Genomic DNA, 18,420 nt, shown 5'->3' on the forward strand with positions numbered 1-18,420 from the left:
AATTATACATCTTTGACTCTTGCATCCTTCTATCAGGGACATCATTCTATATAATTAAACATCTGAAATAGCTGTCCTGAAATCTGCCAGCATCTACCAATCCTGGTATCAACTAAGAGGCTGAAGTATAAACCAGCGGGATCCCTCGGGATTTAGTGAAAGTCTGTTATGAATTCTACAGCGCATTTTCAGCAGAAACGGTGCTATGGGGCCCAGCAGAAAAGTACAACTCAGTGAATTTTTTGCAAAACCCGACGTATGAGGACAGTTTTGTGTACTGGTTTCTGCTAGATTCTGAATTAATGAACTGCACTGTAGCAGCTAATTAATTCAGAAATGTAGTGGAGCAGTCACAAACCTTTACTACCTTCAAAGCAGTGTTCATTTTTTTTTTTGCAACGGAGGGGGAGGGGGGCCTTCACATTGGAAAACACAAGCGATTCTCTCTGCCAAGTTTTGATGTTTTGGTGCATTTTGTATGTTTTCCACATGAATCTACGCTTGCAAAGAATTTCACAAGTTAGTACAATTGTCCTACAAATGTCTATTCCTATATCACTCCAGAAAGTCAGGATAGCTGTAACTGTGAATTGATGCTCTGAGAAGTGATATAGACATGAAGATACTCAGAAAAATCAAGACAAAAAAGAAAAATTCCTTACAAACAGAAATAAAACCATCTGAGAGTGGTCTGACATCTCCAGAGCGTCACGGTTCGCTCTCTATGTGAGAGCTTGCTTTGAGGATGGTGGTGGATCAGATGCCATCAGTATTCCAATGTATCTAGTCTCTGGTACATTGTATCACAGGGGATGGAGTACCCCATATCATTATTATTATTATTATTACATTTGTATCCCACATTATCCCACCTCTTTGCAGGCTCAATGTGGCTTACAATTCAACATGGGTACTGGAAATAGAAGAGAATATACATTTGGTTTTACAGAGGGTTTTGGGTTACATGGTGGTGAAATACATGATGATTTTAGAGCAAAAGACATTAAAGAGCATTTCTGGATATATTAAAGACTAGTAAAAAAGGCCCGTTTCCAAAAATAATGAAACGGGCGCTAGCATGTGGCTTTTTGTGTGTGTGTGTGTGTGTGTGTATGTGTCACAGAGTTATTTTGTGTGTGTGTGTGTGTGTGTGTGTGAGGGTGCGGTGTGTGTGCAGGTTGTTGATGTGTGTCTTTTTTTGTTTTGTTTTTTGCTTGGGGGTTGGGGGATGTGCTGTGCTGTCCTTGGTCGCTGTTTGCTGCTGGCTGGGTCGCGGGTAATCCTTCCAGCTGGGCCGCAGCTTGTCCTGTTCGCCCACGTCCCAGATGGTGACGGGCACGTTGTTTTCCGGCTCCTCTGACTCCATGTCAAGCGATCCCAAATATAGGCTGTGCTATAGGCCCTCTGGCACTCTTCAGTACTGGCATTAGGCATTTAAAAATTCCCCCCCCCCCCCCCCCCCGGTCTATTTTTGCACATACCCACAGCAGGAATATTCTTCTCTCGTTCCAGCGGTGGTTCTGTGCTCTCCGTGCTGCACAGATAATGAGCCATTCTGCTGGTGAATGCTCCTCCCTTATTGTCACGTAGTTTCCTCTGATTGGTCCGTCTTACGTTGCCTAGTGTTGCCTGGGAATGGTGTTGTGATGGTCCTTTGTGTTTCAGAATGTTGAGGGTGTTTTTTCTGATTGATCCGTCATGCGAGGGCGGGGCAGAGAGACATGGTCAGTGTTGTGGCTTCACCACCATGAATCCATGAACCCTTCAGGGAGTGACTGAGTGACTTCAGAACGTTGTCTTCAGAACGTTGAGGGTGAGTTTTATTATAGTAGATAGTGCAGTTACACGTGTTGGTCTTTGTGATATATTTGGTCAAAGAGATAAGTTTTCAGTAGTTTGTGGAAGTTGGTCAATTCATAGACCGTTTTCAGGTTGCGTGGCAGCGCGTTCCAGAGCTGTGTGCTTGTATACGAAAAGGTTGATGCATGCATTGATTTGTATTTCAAGCCTTTGCACTTGGGAGGATGAAGGTTAAGGAATGTGCGAGAAGATTTTTTTGCGTTTCTGGGTGGTAGTTCTATTAGGTCTGACATATATGCTGGGGCGTCACCGTGGATGATTTTATGGACTAGGGTACAAAGTTTGAACGTGATGCGTTCTTTGAGTGGGAGCCAGTGTAGTTTTTCACGTAGGGGTTTTGCGCTTTCGTATTTTGGTTTGCCGAATATTAGTCTGGCTGCCGTGTTCTGGGCTGTCTGGAGTTTTTTTTAAGTATTTGCTCTTTGCAGCCGGCATAAAGTGAGTTACAATAGTCCAGATGACTAAGTACCAATGATTGTACCAGGTTGCGGAAGACACTCCGTGGAAAAAATGGTTTGATTCTTTTTAGTTTCCACATTGAATGAAACATCTTTTTATCCACAATGTGACACTTGCTGACATTCCTCTGGAGAAGAGGTTTTTAACCTAGTCCTTGGGGTACATCCAGCCAGTCAGGGTTTTCAGGATATCCCAATCGAATTCAACTAGATTGAAAACCTCTGCTCTGGAGGCACAAATCCAGTCTCATGGACACTGCAACACTGTGCCTGGCACCTTTTGGTTTTCCATTACTGCTGCACGTTATTAGCAGGACTGTTGCAAAGGATGGACAAACAAATCAGAGAAAGTTTTTCTTTACTCAGCGCGGTTAGACTCTGGAACTCCATTGCCGGAGAAGGTAGTGACAGCAGCTGGCCTTGCTGAGTTCAGAGGGGGTCTGGACAGATTCCTGAAGGAAAAGTCCAATGTTCCCGTAATAAGCCATATGGGAACAGATTGATGGGAACATTGGACACTAAAGGGTTAAGAACATAAGAACATAAGCATAGCCATACTGTGTCAGACCAATGGTCCATCTAGCCCAGTATCCTGCTTCCAGCAGTGTCCAAGCCAGGTCACAAGTACCTGGCAGAAACCCAATTAGTAGCAGCATTCCAGAACCCCAAAGAGTAACAAGATTCCGGAATCCCCAAGAATAGCAAGATTCCATGTAGAACCCCAAAGAGTAGCAAGATTCCATGCTACCAACCCCAGAGCAAGCAGTGGCTTTCCCTATGGCCACCTCAATAGCAGGCTATGGACTTTTCCTCCAGGAATTTGTCCAAACCTTTTTTTAAACCCAGATACACTAACTGCCATTATCACATCCTCCAGCAACGAGATCCAGAGCTTAACTATTCTAAGAGTGAAAAAAATATTTCCTCCTATTTGGTTTAAAAGTATTTCCATGCAATTTCTGGTCTTTGTACTTTTTCAATGACAGAAAAACCAATTCACCTCTCTCTGTTTCACTGGATTTTGTAGACCTCAGTCATATTTTTATTTATTTAGATTTTGCTCACACCTTTTACAGTAGTAGCTCAAAGTGAGTTACATTCAGGTACACTGGGTATTTCTCTGTCCCTCAAGGGCTCACAATCTAATTTTGTACCTGAGGCAATGGAGGGTTAAGTGACTTGCCCAAGATCACAAGGAGCAGCAGTGGGATTTGAACTGGCCACCTCTGGATTGCAAGACTGGTGCTATAACCACTAGGCCACTCCTCCACTCAGCAACATTCCATGTAGAATCTCAAATAGTAGCAACAAAATCTCCAATAATAGCAACATTCCATGTAGAATCTCAACTAGAGAAAGGGAAATGGGACTTGATATACTGCCTTTCTGTGGTCTTGAAACTACATTCAAAGCAGTTTACGTAGTATACAGGTACTTAGTTGTACCTGAGGCAATGGAGGGTTAAGTGACTTGCCCAAGATCACAAGGAGCAGTACTGGGACTTGAACTGGCAACCTCTGGAGGTCAAGACTGGTGCTCTAACCACTAGGCCACTCCTCCGTCTCTTTTCCAAGCTGAAGAACCCTAACCTGTTTAGCCTTTACTTATATGGGAGCAGTTCCATCCCAGTTTTCATTTTGGTTGCTCTTCTTTCAACCTTTTCTAATTCCGCTATATCTTTTTTGAGATGCAGCAACCAGAATTGAACACAATACTCAAGGTGAGGTCGCACCATGGAGCGATACATAGGCATTATAATATTTTTTTTTGTCTTATTTTGCATCCCTCTCCTAATAATTCCTAGCATCCTGTTTGCTTTTTTGGCCGCCGCTGCACACTGGACAGAAGACTTCAGCGTATTGTCTACAATGACACCTAGGTCTTTTTCTTGAGTGCTGACTCCTAAAATGGACCCTAGCATTAGATAACTATGATTCGGATTATTCTTCCCAATGTGCATCACTTTCCAGCTTATTTTCGAAAGAGATCGCCGGCCATCTTCCGACACAAATCGGGAGATGGCCGGCAATCTCCTGAAGCCGGCCAAATCGGTATAATGGAAAGCCGATTTTGGGCGGCGCCAACTGCGTTCCGTCGCGGAGCCGGCCAAACTTCAAGGGGGCGTTTCGGCAGGGTAGCGGGGGGCGGGGCGTACTTACGAGATGACCGGCTTCGCCTAATAACGGAAAAAAGATGTCTGGCTCTGACGAGCATTTCACCGACTTCACTTGGTCCCTTGTTTTTCACGATCAAGCCTTGAAAAGGTGCCCGAACTGACCAGATGACCATAGGAGGGAATCGGGGATCAACTCCCCTTACTCCCCCAGTGATCACCAACCCCCTCCCACCCAAAAAAAACCCCCAAAAAACCTTTTTTTGCCAGCCTAAAATGTCATACCCAGCTCCCTGACAGCAGTATGCAGGTCCCTGGAGCAGTTTTTAGTGGGTTCAGTGCACTTCAGGCAGGTGGACCCAGGCCCATCCCCCCTACCTGTTACACTTGTGGTGGTAAATGGGAGCTCTCCAACCCCCCCCCAAACCCACTTTACCCACATGTAGGTGCCCCCCTTCACCCATAAGGGCTATGGTAATGGTGTAGAGTTGTGGGGAGTGGGTTTTGGGGGGGAATGGGGGGGCTCAGTACCCAAGGTAAGGGAGCTATGCACCTGGGAGCTATTTTTATATTTTTAGAAGTGCCCCCTAGGGTGCCTGGTTGGTGTCCTGGCATGTGAGGGGGGCCACTGCACTACAAATGCTGGCTCCTCCCACGACCAAATGCCTTGGATTTGGCCAGGTTTGAGATTGCCGGCATTAGTTTCCATTATCAGCGAAAACCGATGCCGGCCATCTCTGACATTTGGCCGATCCCAACCGTATTATCGAAACAAAAGATGGCCGGCCATCTTTTTCGATAATATGGTTCAGGACTGCTCTTTGCAGCGCCGGCCTAATAGATGGCCAGCCATCTATTTGGCCAGCGCTGTTCGATTATGCCCCTCCACGTATTAGTCTACATTAAATTTCTTCTGCCATTTGGCAGCTTACGCTCATGGACTTTGAAAGCACCTTATGTCCCTTAAGGAGTTTCCGAAACGGGGGTCTCTGTTGGACGATATATTCCAGATAAGTAGTTATCTCTGCTACTGATGAATAAGTTACAATGCAATCTATGAGACTATATATATATATATATATATATATATATATATATATATGGTTAAGATTTTGAAGATGATAATAGACCAGAAAAATTGAACAAAATGAATATTATTACAGATGATTAATATCGAGATTGTTGTTTTTTCAGAGTTCCGGGTATGACTCCTAAAGTTTTTTCCTCTGAAATGATTCCTCTTAGTATATTTATTCAAAAGGCGTGAAGCCTGTGAAACTGGGATTACCTTAATCAGTGGGAATTGGATTAGAGACTCAAGTGTTTGTATTGTTAAATAATTTCTGGTTTTAAAAGAGAAAAAATTTAATCAGTTGTATTATTTCCACTAATATTGGGCAATAAGTATGTTTCCAACGAAATAAATTGACTATACACTGTTTTGGGTTTGAAGAAGCCAACCAGACGATCAATGTGGAATAATGATTCAGATAAATAATAACTGGGGATAATCAGGTTAATACCACGTTTTTTCTGTTTACTGTTTAATTGATCTCCTTGTCTTGTTTCACTCTCCCTATTTTGTGGTCTAAGGAAGAGAATAGAATTACCTGATTGAAATAATTCTTGTATTATTTTGTCTGTATTTCTGGCAAGTTATTTTAGTGCTTGTAAAATTAAATTCTTATATATATATATATATATATATATATATATCTCCACAGTTGTGACTTGTATGCCAAATGTAGCATTTTGAATGAATTCTAAAGACTTTAGCACAATTTTTTAGGATGACATAAAAATGTAGAACTCTAATTATGCAAGTTGGATAAGTTTTGCTACTTTATCACGTTTTTTAGGGACAATGGTGATGTATAGTTGGTCATGTGAGCCGTTTGCTCAGCTTCATTCATTGATTAGAAAGCTCTGCTGCAGGTGCAGCCTATATCGAATTCTCCCTTGTCACAAAAAAATGTATTTAAAAAAATTTTCATTTTTAACGTCTTTTTAACGTCTTTGTGAGCGATATTGCGGAAGGGCTGTCTGGTAAGGTTTGTCTCTTTGCGGACGATACTAAACTCTGCAACAGGGTGGACACCCTGGAGGGTGTGAATGACATGAGGAAGGACTTAGAGAAGCTAAAGGAATGGACCGATATTTGGCATCTAAGGTTTAATCCCAAAAAATGCAGGGTCATGCACTTGGGTCGCAAAAATCCGAGGGAACTGTACAGTATAGGGGGTGTAGTGCTTCAGTGTGCGAAGGAAGAGTGGGACTTAGGGGTGACTGTGTCGGACGACCTTAAAGCTTCCAAACAGGTAGAAAAAGCGATGGCCAGAGCCAGAAGGATGCTTGGGTGCATAAAGAGAGGCATGACCAGCAGGAAAAAGGAGGTGATAGTGCCCTTGTATAAGTCTCTGGTGAGGCCCCATTTGGAGTACTGCATGCAGTTCTGGAGACCACACCTATGGAAACATATAAACAGGATGGAGTCGGTCCAGAGGGCGGCTACGAAATTAGTAAGCGGTCTTGAATGCAAAAATTATAGGGGCAGGCTTATGAACCTCAACATGCATACGCTGGAAGAGAGGAGGGAGAGAGGAGACATGATAGAGACGTTTAAATAGCTCAAGGGCATTTATGTACAGGAAGAGAGCCTTTTTCAAATGAAGGAGAGCTCTGGAATGAGGGGGCATATGACAAAGTTAAGAGGGAATAGGCTTAGGAGTAACCTAAGGAAGTATTATTTCACAGAAAGGGTGCTGGAGGTGGTGGAGTTGAGGACTGTTCCAGAAGTTAAAAAGGCATGGGATAAGCATGTGGGATCGCTTAGGAAGGGGAAGAATTAGGGGTTACAGAGGATGGGCAAACTGGATGGGTCATATGGCCTTTATCTGCTGTCATGTTTCTATATGTAACCAGCTCAGGGCCCTGTTTACTAAGCCAAGTTATATGCGCGTTAGTATTTTTAACGCGCGTTAACCGCGTATGCGCCTACAATATCCCTATAGGCACCTACAAAGAGTGTGTGCTAATTGTAGGTGCATTAAAAATGGTAACGCACCTTAGTAATAAGATAATACACGGAGAATCTCCAAACTATATGATAAATCTGGTCAACCTTCCAGCAAGAAACATGTCTGTATCCTCAGGAAAGTACCTCAACCTGCACTACCCCAGCTGTAAAGGACTCAAGTACAAAACTCATTATGGATCCAATTTCTCCTTCCTGGGCAGCCGTCTATGGAACGCTCTCCCTAGACCTATCCGAGCAATCCATGACCACCTACCATTCAGAAAAGCACTAAAACCCCATCTATTAAAAGAAGCCTACCCAAAAGACCCAGATTAATCTCATGAACCTATCTACCTTACATATACTGAAGAGAAAACCACATTGACCCAGAATCTATCTCCCACCTTACCCTCCTCTCTCTATCACCTGTCTCTACCTACCTACCCATCCATCCTTCTATAATGTTATACTTAATTTCCTACTTTACATAACAAAATTCTGTGTTACCTATTACTATGTAAGCCGCATTGAGCCTGCTTTTAGTGGGAAAGTGGGGGATACAAATTTAATAAATAAATAAGGGCTCTTAGGGTATATTATAAGCTCTAGCAATCTCTTTTTTTTTTTGGGGGGGGGGGGGGTAGGATTGATTTTTTTCTCCCTAGTGGGTTTTTTTGTTTTGTTTTGTACAGTTATACCTGACATTAATGCCCTCAAAGTTAAACACATAAGTTATCAGTTCAGTGGCTGAATTTTGCCATTAAATAGATAAGTTTTAGTGGCCCTCTTGACTCACCTCCAAACCATGCCCTTGGCTATTTACGTGATTTAAACAAAGTTATACTTTCATCTGGCCCTGGTTTAGAAAACAAAAGGCAGGCTATGTAATCGGCACCACCTCTAATTACATATCTTAAATACCAGCCCTTAAAAGCAAACCAGGCTGCCCTTTAGATAGCTGTTTCCATTTGCATTTTGAAGTATTTTTAATTTGGTGAAGTTGTTTCAGTTCCTAAAAGTAGGTCCAAAATGGAACCACTTAGTAGCCCTGTTAAATTAGGTCAAGTCTACAAAACCTCTGCTGTATGACAGACAAAAAGCATTAACCCTTCCTGCAGCAGTAAACACAAAAGAGATAGGAGCAGGCTGGAGTCTTGTAAAAATCATGTTAAGAGTCAGATCCACAGTGCTGTAAGTCTGAACATTGCACAGAGCTTGTGCCTGAGTCTCCTGGTGCTGAGAGTATAATCCAACAGTGGAAAAAGGTTTGGACAGCTTCCTAAAGGAAAAGTCCATAGACCATTATTAAATTAGACTTGGGGAAAATCCACTAAGCAGTATAAAATGTTTTGTACTTTTTTGGGATCTTGCCGGGTATTTGTGACCTGGATTGGCCACTGTTGGAAACAGGATGCTGGGCTTGATGGACCTTTGGTCTGTCCCAGTGTGGCAACACTTATGTACTTATGTGCTTAGGATTCTGAATGGAATCTTGCTACTCTTTGGGGTTCCACATGGAATGTTGCTACACTTTGAAATTCTGCATGGAATCTTGTTATTCTTTAGAATTCTAGAATCTTGCTATTCTTTGGGGTTCTACATGGAATGTTGCTACTATTGGGTACTTGTGACCTGGATTGGCCACTGTTGGACACAGGATGCTGGGCTCGATGGACCTTTGGTCTTTCCCAGTATGGCAATACTTATGTACTTATGAAATAGAAAGTAGATCATATGCTTATAGTGTGGGATGATTTTCATTTCTATAGCGCTACTAGACGTAGGCAGAGCTGTGCACTAAACATGTAAGAGACAGTCCGGCTTTCAATCTAATCAAGACAGACAGGACTAATAAGGGATTAGAGCAGTGGTTCCCAAACCTGCAGGTAGATAATCAGAAGCCCCATGCTGTTCCAAACAGCGCTCTAAAATAGCATCAGAACAGCACGGGGCTATACTGCCCCTATGATCAGAGCTAATAGCATGCAAATATAGGCATGCTATTAGCTCTGATTAACCCTTTCAAATAGCAGGAAATATTTGTTCACTCAACGAATAGTTAAACTCTGGAACTCTTTGCTGGAGGATGTGGTAACAGTGGTTAGTGTATCTGGGTGTAAAAAAAGGTTTGGACGAGTTCCTGGAGGAAAAGTCCATAGTCTGCTATTGAGACAGACATGGGGAAGCCACTGCTTGTCCTGGGATTGGTAGCATGGAATGTTACTACTGTTTGGGTTTCTGCCAGGTACCTGTGACCTGGATTGCCACTGTTTGGAAACAGGATACTGGGCTAGATGAGGGGGGGGGGGGGCAGGAGATCCCAGCTGGTGTAGGGTTTGCTGTGGGAACAGTGCCAATGTTTGGCGTGCTGCCCACTGAGCATTGGGGAGGAATAGGTAATGGCCAATGCAACTCCGATTTTTAAAAAAGGTTCCAGAGGAGATCCGGGAAATTATAGACCGGTGAGTCTGACATCGGTGCCGGGCAAAATGGTAGAGACTATTATTAAGAACAAAATTACAGAGCGTATTCAAAAGCATGGATTAATGACACAAAGTCAACATGGATTTAGTGAAGGGAAATCTTGGGCAGATGATCAAAAATCCCGCGCTGTTCCAAAGAGCGCTCTAAACTAGAGCTGGAACAGAGCGGGGCGCTATTAGACCTATGATCAGAGATAATGCATGCAAATTTAAGCAGCGCAATTGTCTCTGATCATGGGGTAGAAGTGCGGGCGAATTGTGCCGAGCATGCGCTCAGCACAATCCTCCCACACTTGTTTGACAGGTCGGCTGTCAAAAGCCCAAACCTGTCAAACACAGGGGCTGGAGGTCCATGGGACCACCAGGCCCTGACTACCCCTGTCCCGAGCAACGGGGCCTGGAGGTCTGGCGGACCTCCGGTCCCCCCCGACGATCCCATCCCACCAGGTTCAGGGAGGGCTGGATATCCGGTGGGTCTCCAGCCCCCCCAAACCCCCAGAAAATGGTCCCTGGTGGTCTAGTGGCCGTTAAAAAGAAACCCCTCCCAGCCCCCCTACCTTAGTTGGAGGAGGGAGGTAGCCTGCCTCCCTCCTCTTCCTTGGGTTGACAACGCCGCAAAATGGCGGTGCCCAGCCCCTCCCAGTGCATCCTGGGCGGGGCTAGAAACCATAGCTCCCTTATATGGTCTGTAGCCCCGCCCAGCGCATTCCAGGATGCACAAAAAGGTTCTCCGAGTCATTTTCCTGTCACGGTAGCAGCTAACGAAAACAGAATGCAAATGAACTAATTACTATTATAATGTGAATGCGATGTGATGCACTGCCATTTCCGACCCCATGCACAAAAGCAGTCCCTACTTTTACCGTGGAAATTTTAACGGGAGGTGTGGACCTGCCGGTTCTTCATTATCGCAAGCAGGAGAAGGGGAGAAACAAGCAGGGAAGATGGAGCACAAAAAAAAAAAGTATACCAGCTTACACACAGCTTCTTTGCGTGTATGAAAGCCGTGCCATATGTTTCTTTTTCAAATTACATTTTACTGGCAAGAAATTGGGGGGGGGGGGGGGGGGGGCAGTACCGAAATGAAAAGCATAAAAGTAATGGTGACTTACCAAAAATGCAAGGAAGACAAGGGTTCATCAAAGAAACAGCATCTGTGGGACACGGGCTTCGTTCCACCCCCAGCTGTTCCTGCTGCTTCCTTCTATTGGCTGGCTGGCATCCTAGAATGCCCATCTCCCTGAAGATGGACTCTCATTGGCTGGCTGCTGTCCCAAGTCCTCCTCCCTGTAGGGCTTTCCTGATGACATCACTTTAAAGATGTGAACTGATTGGATCCGAACTTCCTGGTCTCCCCCTCCACAGACAGGGCCTAAACCAATTGGACAGCATCAGCCTGTTGCTTTTAACTCCTAAACCTAAACCTTCAACTGTCCCCTATCCCTGATATGTCCTGTCTGTCCTAACCCTTATCCCTTACTTGTCCTGTCTGTCTATCATAATTAGATTGTAAGCTCAAAAAAACTCAATGTCTAGTTCTCACTTCCCAATACAACACAATCAACTACCCTACCATAGCCACACCATATTGCACACTCCCTGTTTCGGAGAATCTGAAGATTCTTGGAGTCACTATTGATCGATACCTCACACTCGATACCCACGTGAAGAATACAACGAAAAAAATCTACTCGATGTGGAAACTCAGGAGAATAAAACGTTTTTTCCCAAGAAACATCTTCCGTACCCTAGTACAGTCATTGGTAATAAGTCATCTGGACTATTGTAACACTTTGTACGCAGGTGGTAGAGAGCAGACCATTAGGAGACTCCGGACGGCCCGGAACACCGCAGCCAGACTCATCTTTGGAAAAGCTAAGTACGAGAGGGCAGAACCTCTAGGAGGGAAACTGCATTGGCTACCACTCAGGGAATGAATCGAGTTCAAGATCTGCACAACCGTCCACAAAATCATCCACGCAGATGCCCCACTTTATATGTTAGGCCTAGTGGACCTACCACCTAGAAACGCCAAAAGATCGGCCCGCAAATTCCTCAATCTAAACTTCCCCAGCTGCAAAGGAATTAAATACAAGCAGTCATACGCTACTACTTTTGCGTATAAAAGCACACAGATCTGGAACGCACTACCCATGGCCCTGAAAAATATGGACAATCTAACCAGCTTTCGCAAATCTTTGAAGAGACACCTCTTCAACAAAGCCTACTAAAGGCATCCTTAATAAATCATTCCTCAATTCACTCAGGTGCATCAAAAACGCCTCTCACAACACCTTTCTAGCACCTTGCATCTAATTCATCTACTTTCAGCTTATGTATTTAAGATCATGTAATGACTGCATCATAACAACACTCTGTAAGCCACATTGAGCCTGCAAAAAGGTGGGATAATGTGGGGTACAAGTGCAATAAATAATAAAATAATAATATTGAGCAGGGACTGTCTCTCCATGTTCAAGTGTGAAGTGCTGCGTACTTCCGGTCAGTGTTGCCAGGTGGAAAATGTATTTCCCACCCAATCCAGCATAAAAACTGCCCAAAACCCGCCCAAACTCAAACCCCGCCCCTGACACCCCCACCCCCGCGTGATCACCCCGCCCCCGCCGTCATCAACCCCGCCCCTGCCGTCCCCGCCTCCCCCGTCACCGGCCCCGCCTCCCACGTCATCGGCCCCACCCAAAACATCACTAACCCCGCCCAAAACATCACTAACCCCGCCCAAAAACATCACTAACCCCGCCCCCCGCGGCCGAAAAAGCCGCCCAAAAAACCGCCCTGAAGCCCAAAAAGCAGCCCAAAAAACCGCAACCCGCCGCGGGCAAAAATTTCCCGCGGAGAGTCGCGGAAAACCGCCCAATTGGGCGGTAAAACCGTCCACCTGGCAACACTGCTTCCGGTAGCTCTATAGAAATGATAAGTAGTAGTAGTAGATGTCCCACCCACTCATTACTGGAGGGGGACACCAGGAAGTTCGGATCCAATCAGTGCACAGCTCTAAAGTGATGTCATCAGGGAAGTCCTACAGGGAGGAGGAGTTGGGACAGCAGCCAGCCAATGAGAGTCCATCTTCAGGGAGATGGGCGTTCTAGGATGTCAGCCAGCCAATAGAAGGAAGCAGCAGGAACAGCTGGGGTGGAATCAAGCCCTGATGCTGCTGATTCCTCACAGGAGAGCAGCAGAGCGAGATTTTTCTCACTTTTTCCCAGCAGCCGGAGGGAGGGAGCTGCAATACAGGTATGCGCATAAAAAAAAAGCGCTTTTGTGTTTGCCCCCCCCAAAAAAAGGGTAAATCTACTGCTGTCATACACACAGCTTGTCTGCGTGTATGAGAGCCATCTGTAGCATGCGCAGAGCAGCCACGCATAGTGACTGACTGTTCTGCGCATGCTCAGCTCACTGACTTACTTCCCCCTGTATCGCATGCAAATGAGTTGGGTTGCAAAAGCAACGAGCAGCTCATTTGCATGCGATTTTCTTTGTGAATCCCTCTGTGTTTCTAAATCGGTAAATTTTTACCAATTTTGAAATGCAGACGGATCCTTTTTTTTTTTTTTTAATGGTTTTATTAATATATTCTAACATACAATTCAAAGTATATTGCTATGCATTACATATGAAACTCCCATGCCCCCTCCCCCCACCTCCCAACCCTTTTATCTCTTCTGTTTTTATCTTATAATAGTCCTGACACTGCTGCGCCAGTGGCTGATTAAATGGTGTATTGCCGTCTATTCGCTTTTAACAATGTTCATAGTCGTGGTATCATCAACTTGGGAGCATCAAGGTCAATCCCAGCCTGATATCTCCATCCCTTGTAATTATCCCAACCTTTTGAGAACTGGGCTAACTGTCCATTTTTTAACGCCGTCAACTTAGACATTTGGTATAAGTAGTCTATTTTATGTATCACTTTCACTGCTGGAGGAGTCAATTGTTGCTTCCATGCTGATGCCACTGCAATTTTGCTCACCACCAAAAACATGGAGGCCAATCTATGTAAAGGTTTCGACAGTCCTGTAGGTCAAAAGTGTAGTACGCAGTGGTCCACTGTCAATGGGTATTCTTTGCCTAGTATTTGTTTAAGCAAACTAAGTAGTTCTCTCCAGTAATTTTGTATTTTTGGGCACGTCCACCAGATGTGTAGCATATCACCCTTCACTGTGCAGATGGATCCTTAACGGGATCTTTGTGCATCTGGCTCTGAGTGCCATTTGCTGCTTTGTGATGGAAAACTTACATCCCAGGGGACTTCTCTGCTCCTCCTGCTACAGCTCAGTAAAGAGCCAGGCTTTAGGCTGTAATTGCCTTAACCATCCTCTTGGGGTCTCTCTCTCTCTACTGTACAATATAAAACCAAAACCAAGAGGGAGAAGGAATAATCACAGATGGAAACCCCGCAGGCCAAATTGTGAAGGTAGGGCTTGTGCAAGGTTACATTATTATTATTATTATTATTAGGATTTATTTACCACCTTTTTGAAGAAAATCACTTTCAGGTCCTCGAGATTTTGATAATTAAATGCAAAGATCACAATTACCATAGGCGCCCGGTATAAGAGGCTTGGACAGGCTAATCCTCCCCTGCTGTGCTCTGAGAGGTTTAAATTGTTGATTTACCTCCATCCTCTAGCCTTGTGTAACCAATTGTAGAAATCGGTTTATGGTTTGTTTACCTTACTGCTGGGAAAGCAGGGGGGGTTGGCTGGAGGTGTCCTGGGTTGCCAGGGAGATATTTAAGGAGGATGACTTCCTGACCTGCACTGAGGACAGATAGCAGCAGAATTGGATACTGGACCAGCATGATCAGAAAGTCACTAGACAACAAAGGTAGAAAAGATCATTTTATTTTCATTATAGTGTTTGGAATATGTCCACTTTGAGAATCAGGTGCTCAACATTAAAAGTTTATATTTATTTACTTATTTATGGCATTTTATCCCACATTAAACATGAATTAGGGTGTTTTGTGGCTCTACATGAGAATTGTGATGATATGATCCCTTGTTTCATATTGTTGACAGTCTGCATTTTCCGTATGGGTGGTATATTGATGTATTAGGTTCTGCCCAGTGTAATATTTATGGTACAGTAAGGTTCTGAGTGTGTTTTTGCACAAAGTTGTGCATAGTGTTTTGCAGTTGAGCGATTGTGGTTAGTATATGCTTTGAGCAACCACTTTATTCTTTGACATATGATACATATCTAATATCTAAATTTAATAAAAGGTATTGTGACTTTTATTTTTATTTATTTATTTTTTTCTGTGTGTTATCAGACAATTATGGATTTAAGCTCCACCCCTGGCCCCACCCTTAACTCTGCCCCCTTTAGCCTCCCCAAACATTTGGGCCACCAACCGCCTATGACAATTACCCCAGAGCGCTTTAGGGTTAGTTGGGTTGATTTATATAGTGTATATGTTTTGCTGTTGTATGATTATTTGCACACCTGTCTTGAAAATATCCAATAAAAATGTATTGAAACAAACAAAAAAATCACGAATACCCCACAACATCAGCTTCTCCAAAAATGACCCTGTAAAGAAGCACATGTGTATGAAATAATCCCTACTAAACAGCAGTGGCGTAGCCACAGGTGGGCCAGGGTGGGCTGTGGCCCACCCAATTTGCACCCAGGCCCACCCAAAATTGTGGCTCTCTTGATGTGTGACTGGTGGGAATCCTCAAACCCCACCAGCTAAAGATTTCCTCTTTGTTAGGCAGCCAGTGCTCTGCCACACATCAGCCCCTCTGCACGTGCTCAGTTTTCACCAGGTGGAAGAACTGAGCATGTACGGAGTACTGGTAGCGGCATCTTGCTTCTGCTGTTTGGAAGAGCACTGGCTGCCCAAGGAGGAGGAAATCTTCAGCTGGTGCAGTTTGGGAATCCGCACCAGCTCAGGTATTTAATATTTTGTGTTTGAGGGTAGGGGGAGAGCAGAGTTGAGAGGGGCCAGAAGGGGCTGAATTCCATGCCCATCCATTTTCGGCTCAGGCCCACCCAAGATTGGCTGTCTGGCTACGCCCCTGCTAAACAGAGGCACAGGGGTAACCTGGAAGGAGAGATAGAGCAGCTGCCATTTACTATGTCCTATCCAGGTGACCTCTCCGAGGTGCCTAATCTAGAAGAAGAGAAAAATGAAGGCAGATAAAGACCATTTGACCTATCTAGTTAACCCATATCCCCCTCCCTCTCCCTTAGAGAGACTCTGTACTTGAGTCAAGTTTTCTGGCATTTGGATACAGTTTCCCTCTCCACCTGTAAAAATGTATAGATATGCACTTGGATGGCAAAGCAGCGCAGGGAACAACAATTCTATTCCACTTCCAGAATCCTAGCACACAAACCCGCGCTGGTGCGTCAAAAAGAAGGTGCATCTGCTTAAGCCCAAGTCAATAGCAGGCGTAGAAGGGAGGGACTAGATCCATCAAGCAATGTATTCTGTGCGATCTGCGTACTGATGGGTGACACTGCCACGTTCCACCCATGTTCATCCCACATATACACCCCCCCTTTTCAATTGCGTCCCATGCCACGTATGTGCGAGCTTACTGAGTAGCGCTTTGTGCATTGATTCTGCGTTTACATGTGTCAGACACGTTTAAATGCAGGTTCGCCATATAGAGAATTGCTGATGATCAACCCAGCACAGTTCAAATAAATATACAGGCAGGAGTCTGACAGTCTTTGATAGGAAACAGGGGTGTAGCTATAGGGGGCTTGGGCCCCTGCAAATATCGTCCAAGCCCCTGGTTTGGCCCTTCTCTTTTCCTATGGACCACATCAGAGGTGCCCTTCTCTTTTCCTATGTTCCAAGTGGGAAGTGGCCTTCTCTCTTCCTATGGACCTTGTGAGAGGTGCCCTTCTCTCTTCCTATGGACCATGTGGGAGACTGTCCTTCTCTCTTCCTATGGACCACATGAGTCACTCCTGGCAGCCACAGGATTTCAGTGCCCCACCAGATCCTTGACTTTAGTTATCATGTTTTCACCCACCTGAACTATTTATGTAATATACATATACACAGGTATACATGCACAATTTGTGTACAGTTATTTGAATGGAATGGCTTGATGGTGTACTGGCCAGCCCTGGAGTGTGGACTGTCCTTCTTTGTTAAACTGTACAGCGCTGCGTAACCCTAGTAGCGCTCTAGAAATGTTAAGTAGTAGTAGTAGGAAGTGAGCCCTAAGTCCTACCTAGTCCAAGCGGACCAAAGACAGCCAACAAACCCCTGGGTTCTTCACCTTGACCAACTGCTGTTCCCTGAAGGTCAAGCCCCCAGGTTCAGGCAGACAGCAGGAGTAGTCCACAGCCAGGAAATGTCAGTGTCTGGAGATAGGCAGAGCTCAGGGAGAGAAACAAGGCAGATAGCATGATTGGAAGACAACTTGGGTCAAGACAGGCAGCAAACAGTGTGGTCAGAAGTCAGCAAGGGTCAAGGCAGGCAGCATAGTCAGAAGTCAGCTAAGGTCAGGACAGGCAGTGTGGTCAGAAGTCAGCTAAGGTCAAGGCAAGCAGCATGGTCAGAAGTCAGTAGGGTCAAGGTAGGCAGAAGGCAGCGTGGTCAGAAGTCAGCTCAGGTCAAAACAGTCAGGCAAACGAAAGCGCACTCACACAAGCTGCCAAAAGCTGTTGCTCAAGCCCCAAGGAAGCCGTGGGGCTGGTAGAAGAAGGGAACATGTAGCTGACATCATGACGGGCCGATTCTGTCAAAAACGCTGGGGCAGAACCCTCTCCCAGTGCGACGGAGACGTGCATGGGAAAGAAAGGAAGCTGCACCACAACGGCCCCCACCAGAGCACGCCGCTGGAAGCAAAGGACCCCGTGCCTCCATCCCACCAGTCACAGGTGCTGCCCGCCGTCAGACACCTCCTGAAGCATGCCCAACGTGCCCCCAGGTATGAGGACGTGACAGATGGAACAAATTTCAGTTTTGCGGAGATAGCATTATTTTGAGGGTTAGCTTCTGAAGAAAATCACTGTGTGGACCTTATTGAGACCTTCACGCTATGCCATCTGTGGCCACTGTGTCACGTTCCTGGGAGTTTATTTTTCACTGCTGAACAGTGAAAATGCATCACAAAGCCGCAAATGTGATCTTGTTTTAATGAGTTGATGTGTTCAAAAATGACTCTAATCATTCAGATAGTTGGGTTTTCAGGACAGCTACAATGATTATGTGTAAAGTATATTTATTTGCATATGGTAGGATTCCAATGAATGCAGATTTATTCTGGCTTAGGGGTCACAGGTCTGAGCTGGAAGTCGTACCATGACTATTTCTTATCAGCACAGCAACTTTTACCAGCATGGGAACAATTTAAAGTAAAGGCTGTCCACATTCTCACGGCTTTGGAAAGGATCTTTTAATGTTATTTTCCCATTCTAGTGCAGGTCCTCAAGAGCAACAAACAGGTCTGGTTCACGGGAAGACTATTTTCATGTAAATTAACTGGATTCAGATTT

General features: G+C 44.8%; 1 protein-coding gene across 2 annotated transcripts in view; it reads right to left on the reverse strand.

Moving 5' to 3' along the window:
* MEGF11 (multiple EGF like domains 11) overlaps positions 1–18,420 on the reverse strand; it is a 610,695-nt gene that overhangs the window by 12,150 nt on the left and 580,125 nt on the right. The gene's annotated exons all lie outside the window — the stretch shown is intronic.

Source organism: Microcaecilia unicolor, chromosome 1 (assembly GCF_901765095.1).
Source record: "Microcaecilia unicolor chromosome 1, aMicUni1.1, whole genome shotgun sequence".
NCBI lineage: Eukaryota > Metazoa > Chordata > Amphibia > Gymnophiona > Siphonopidae > Microcaecilia > Microcaecilia unicolor.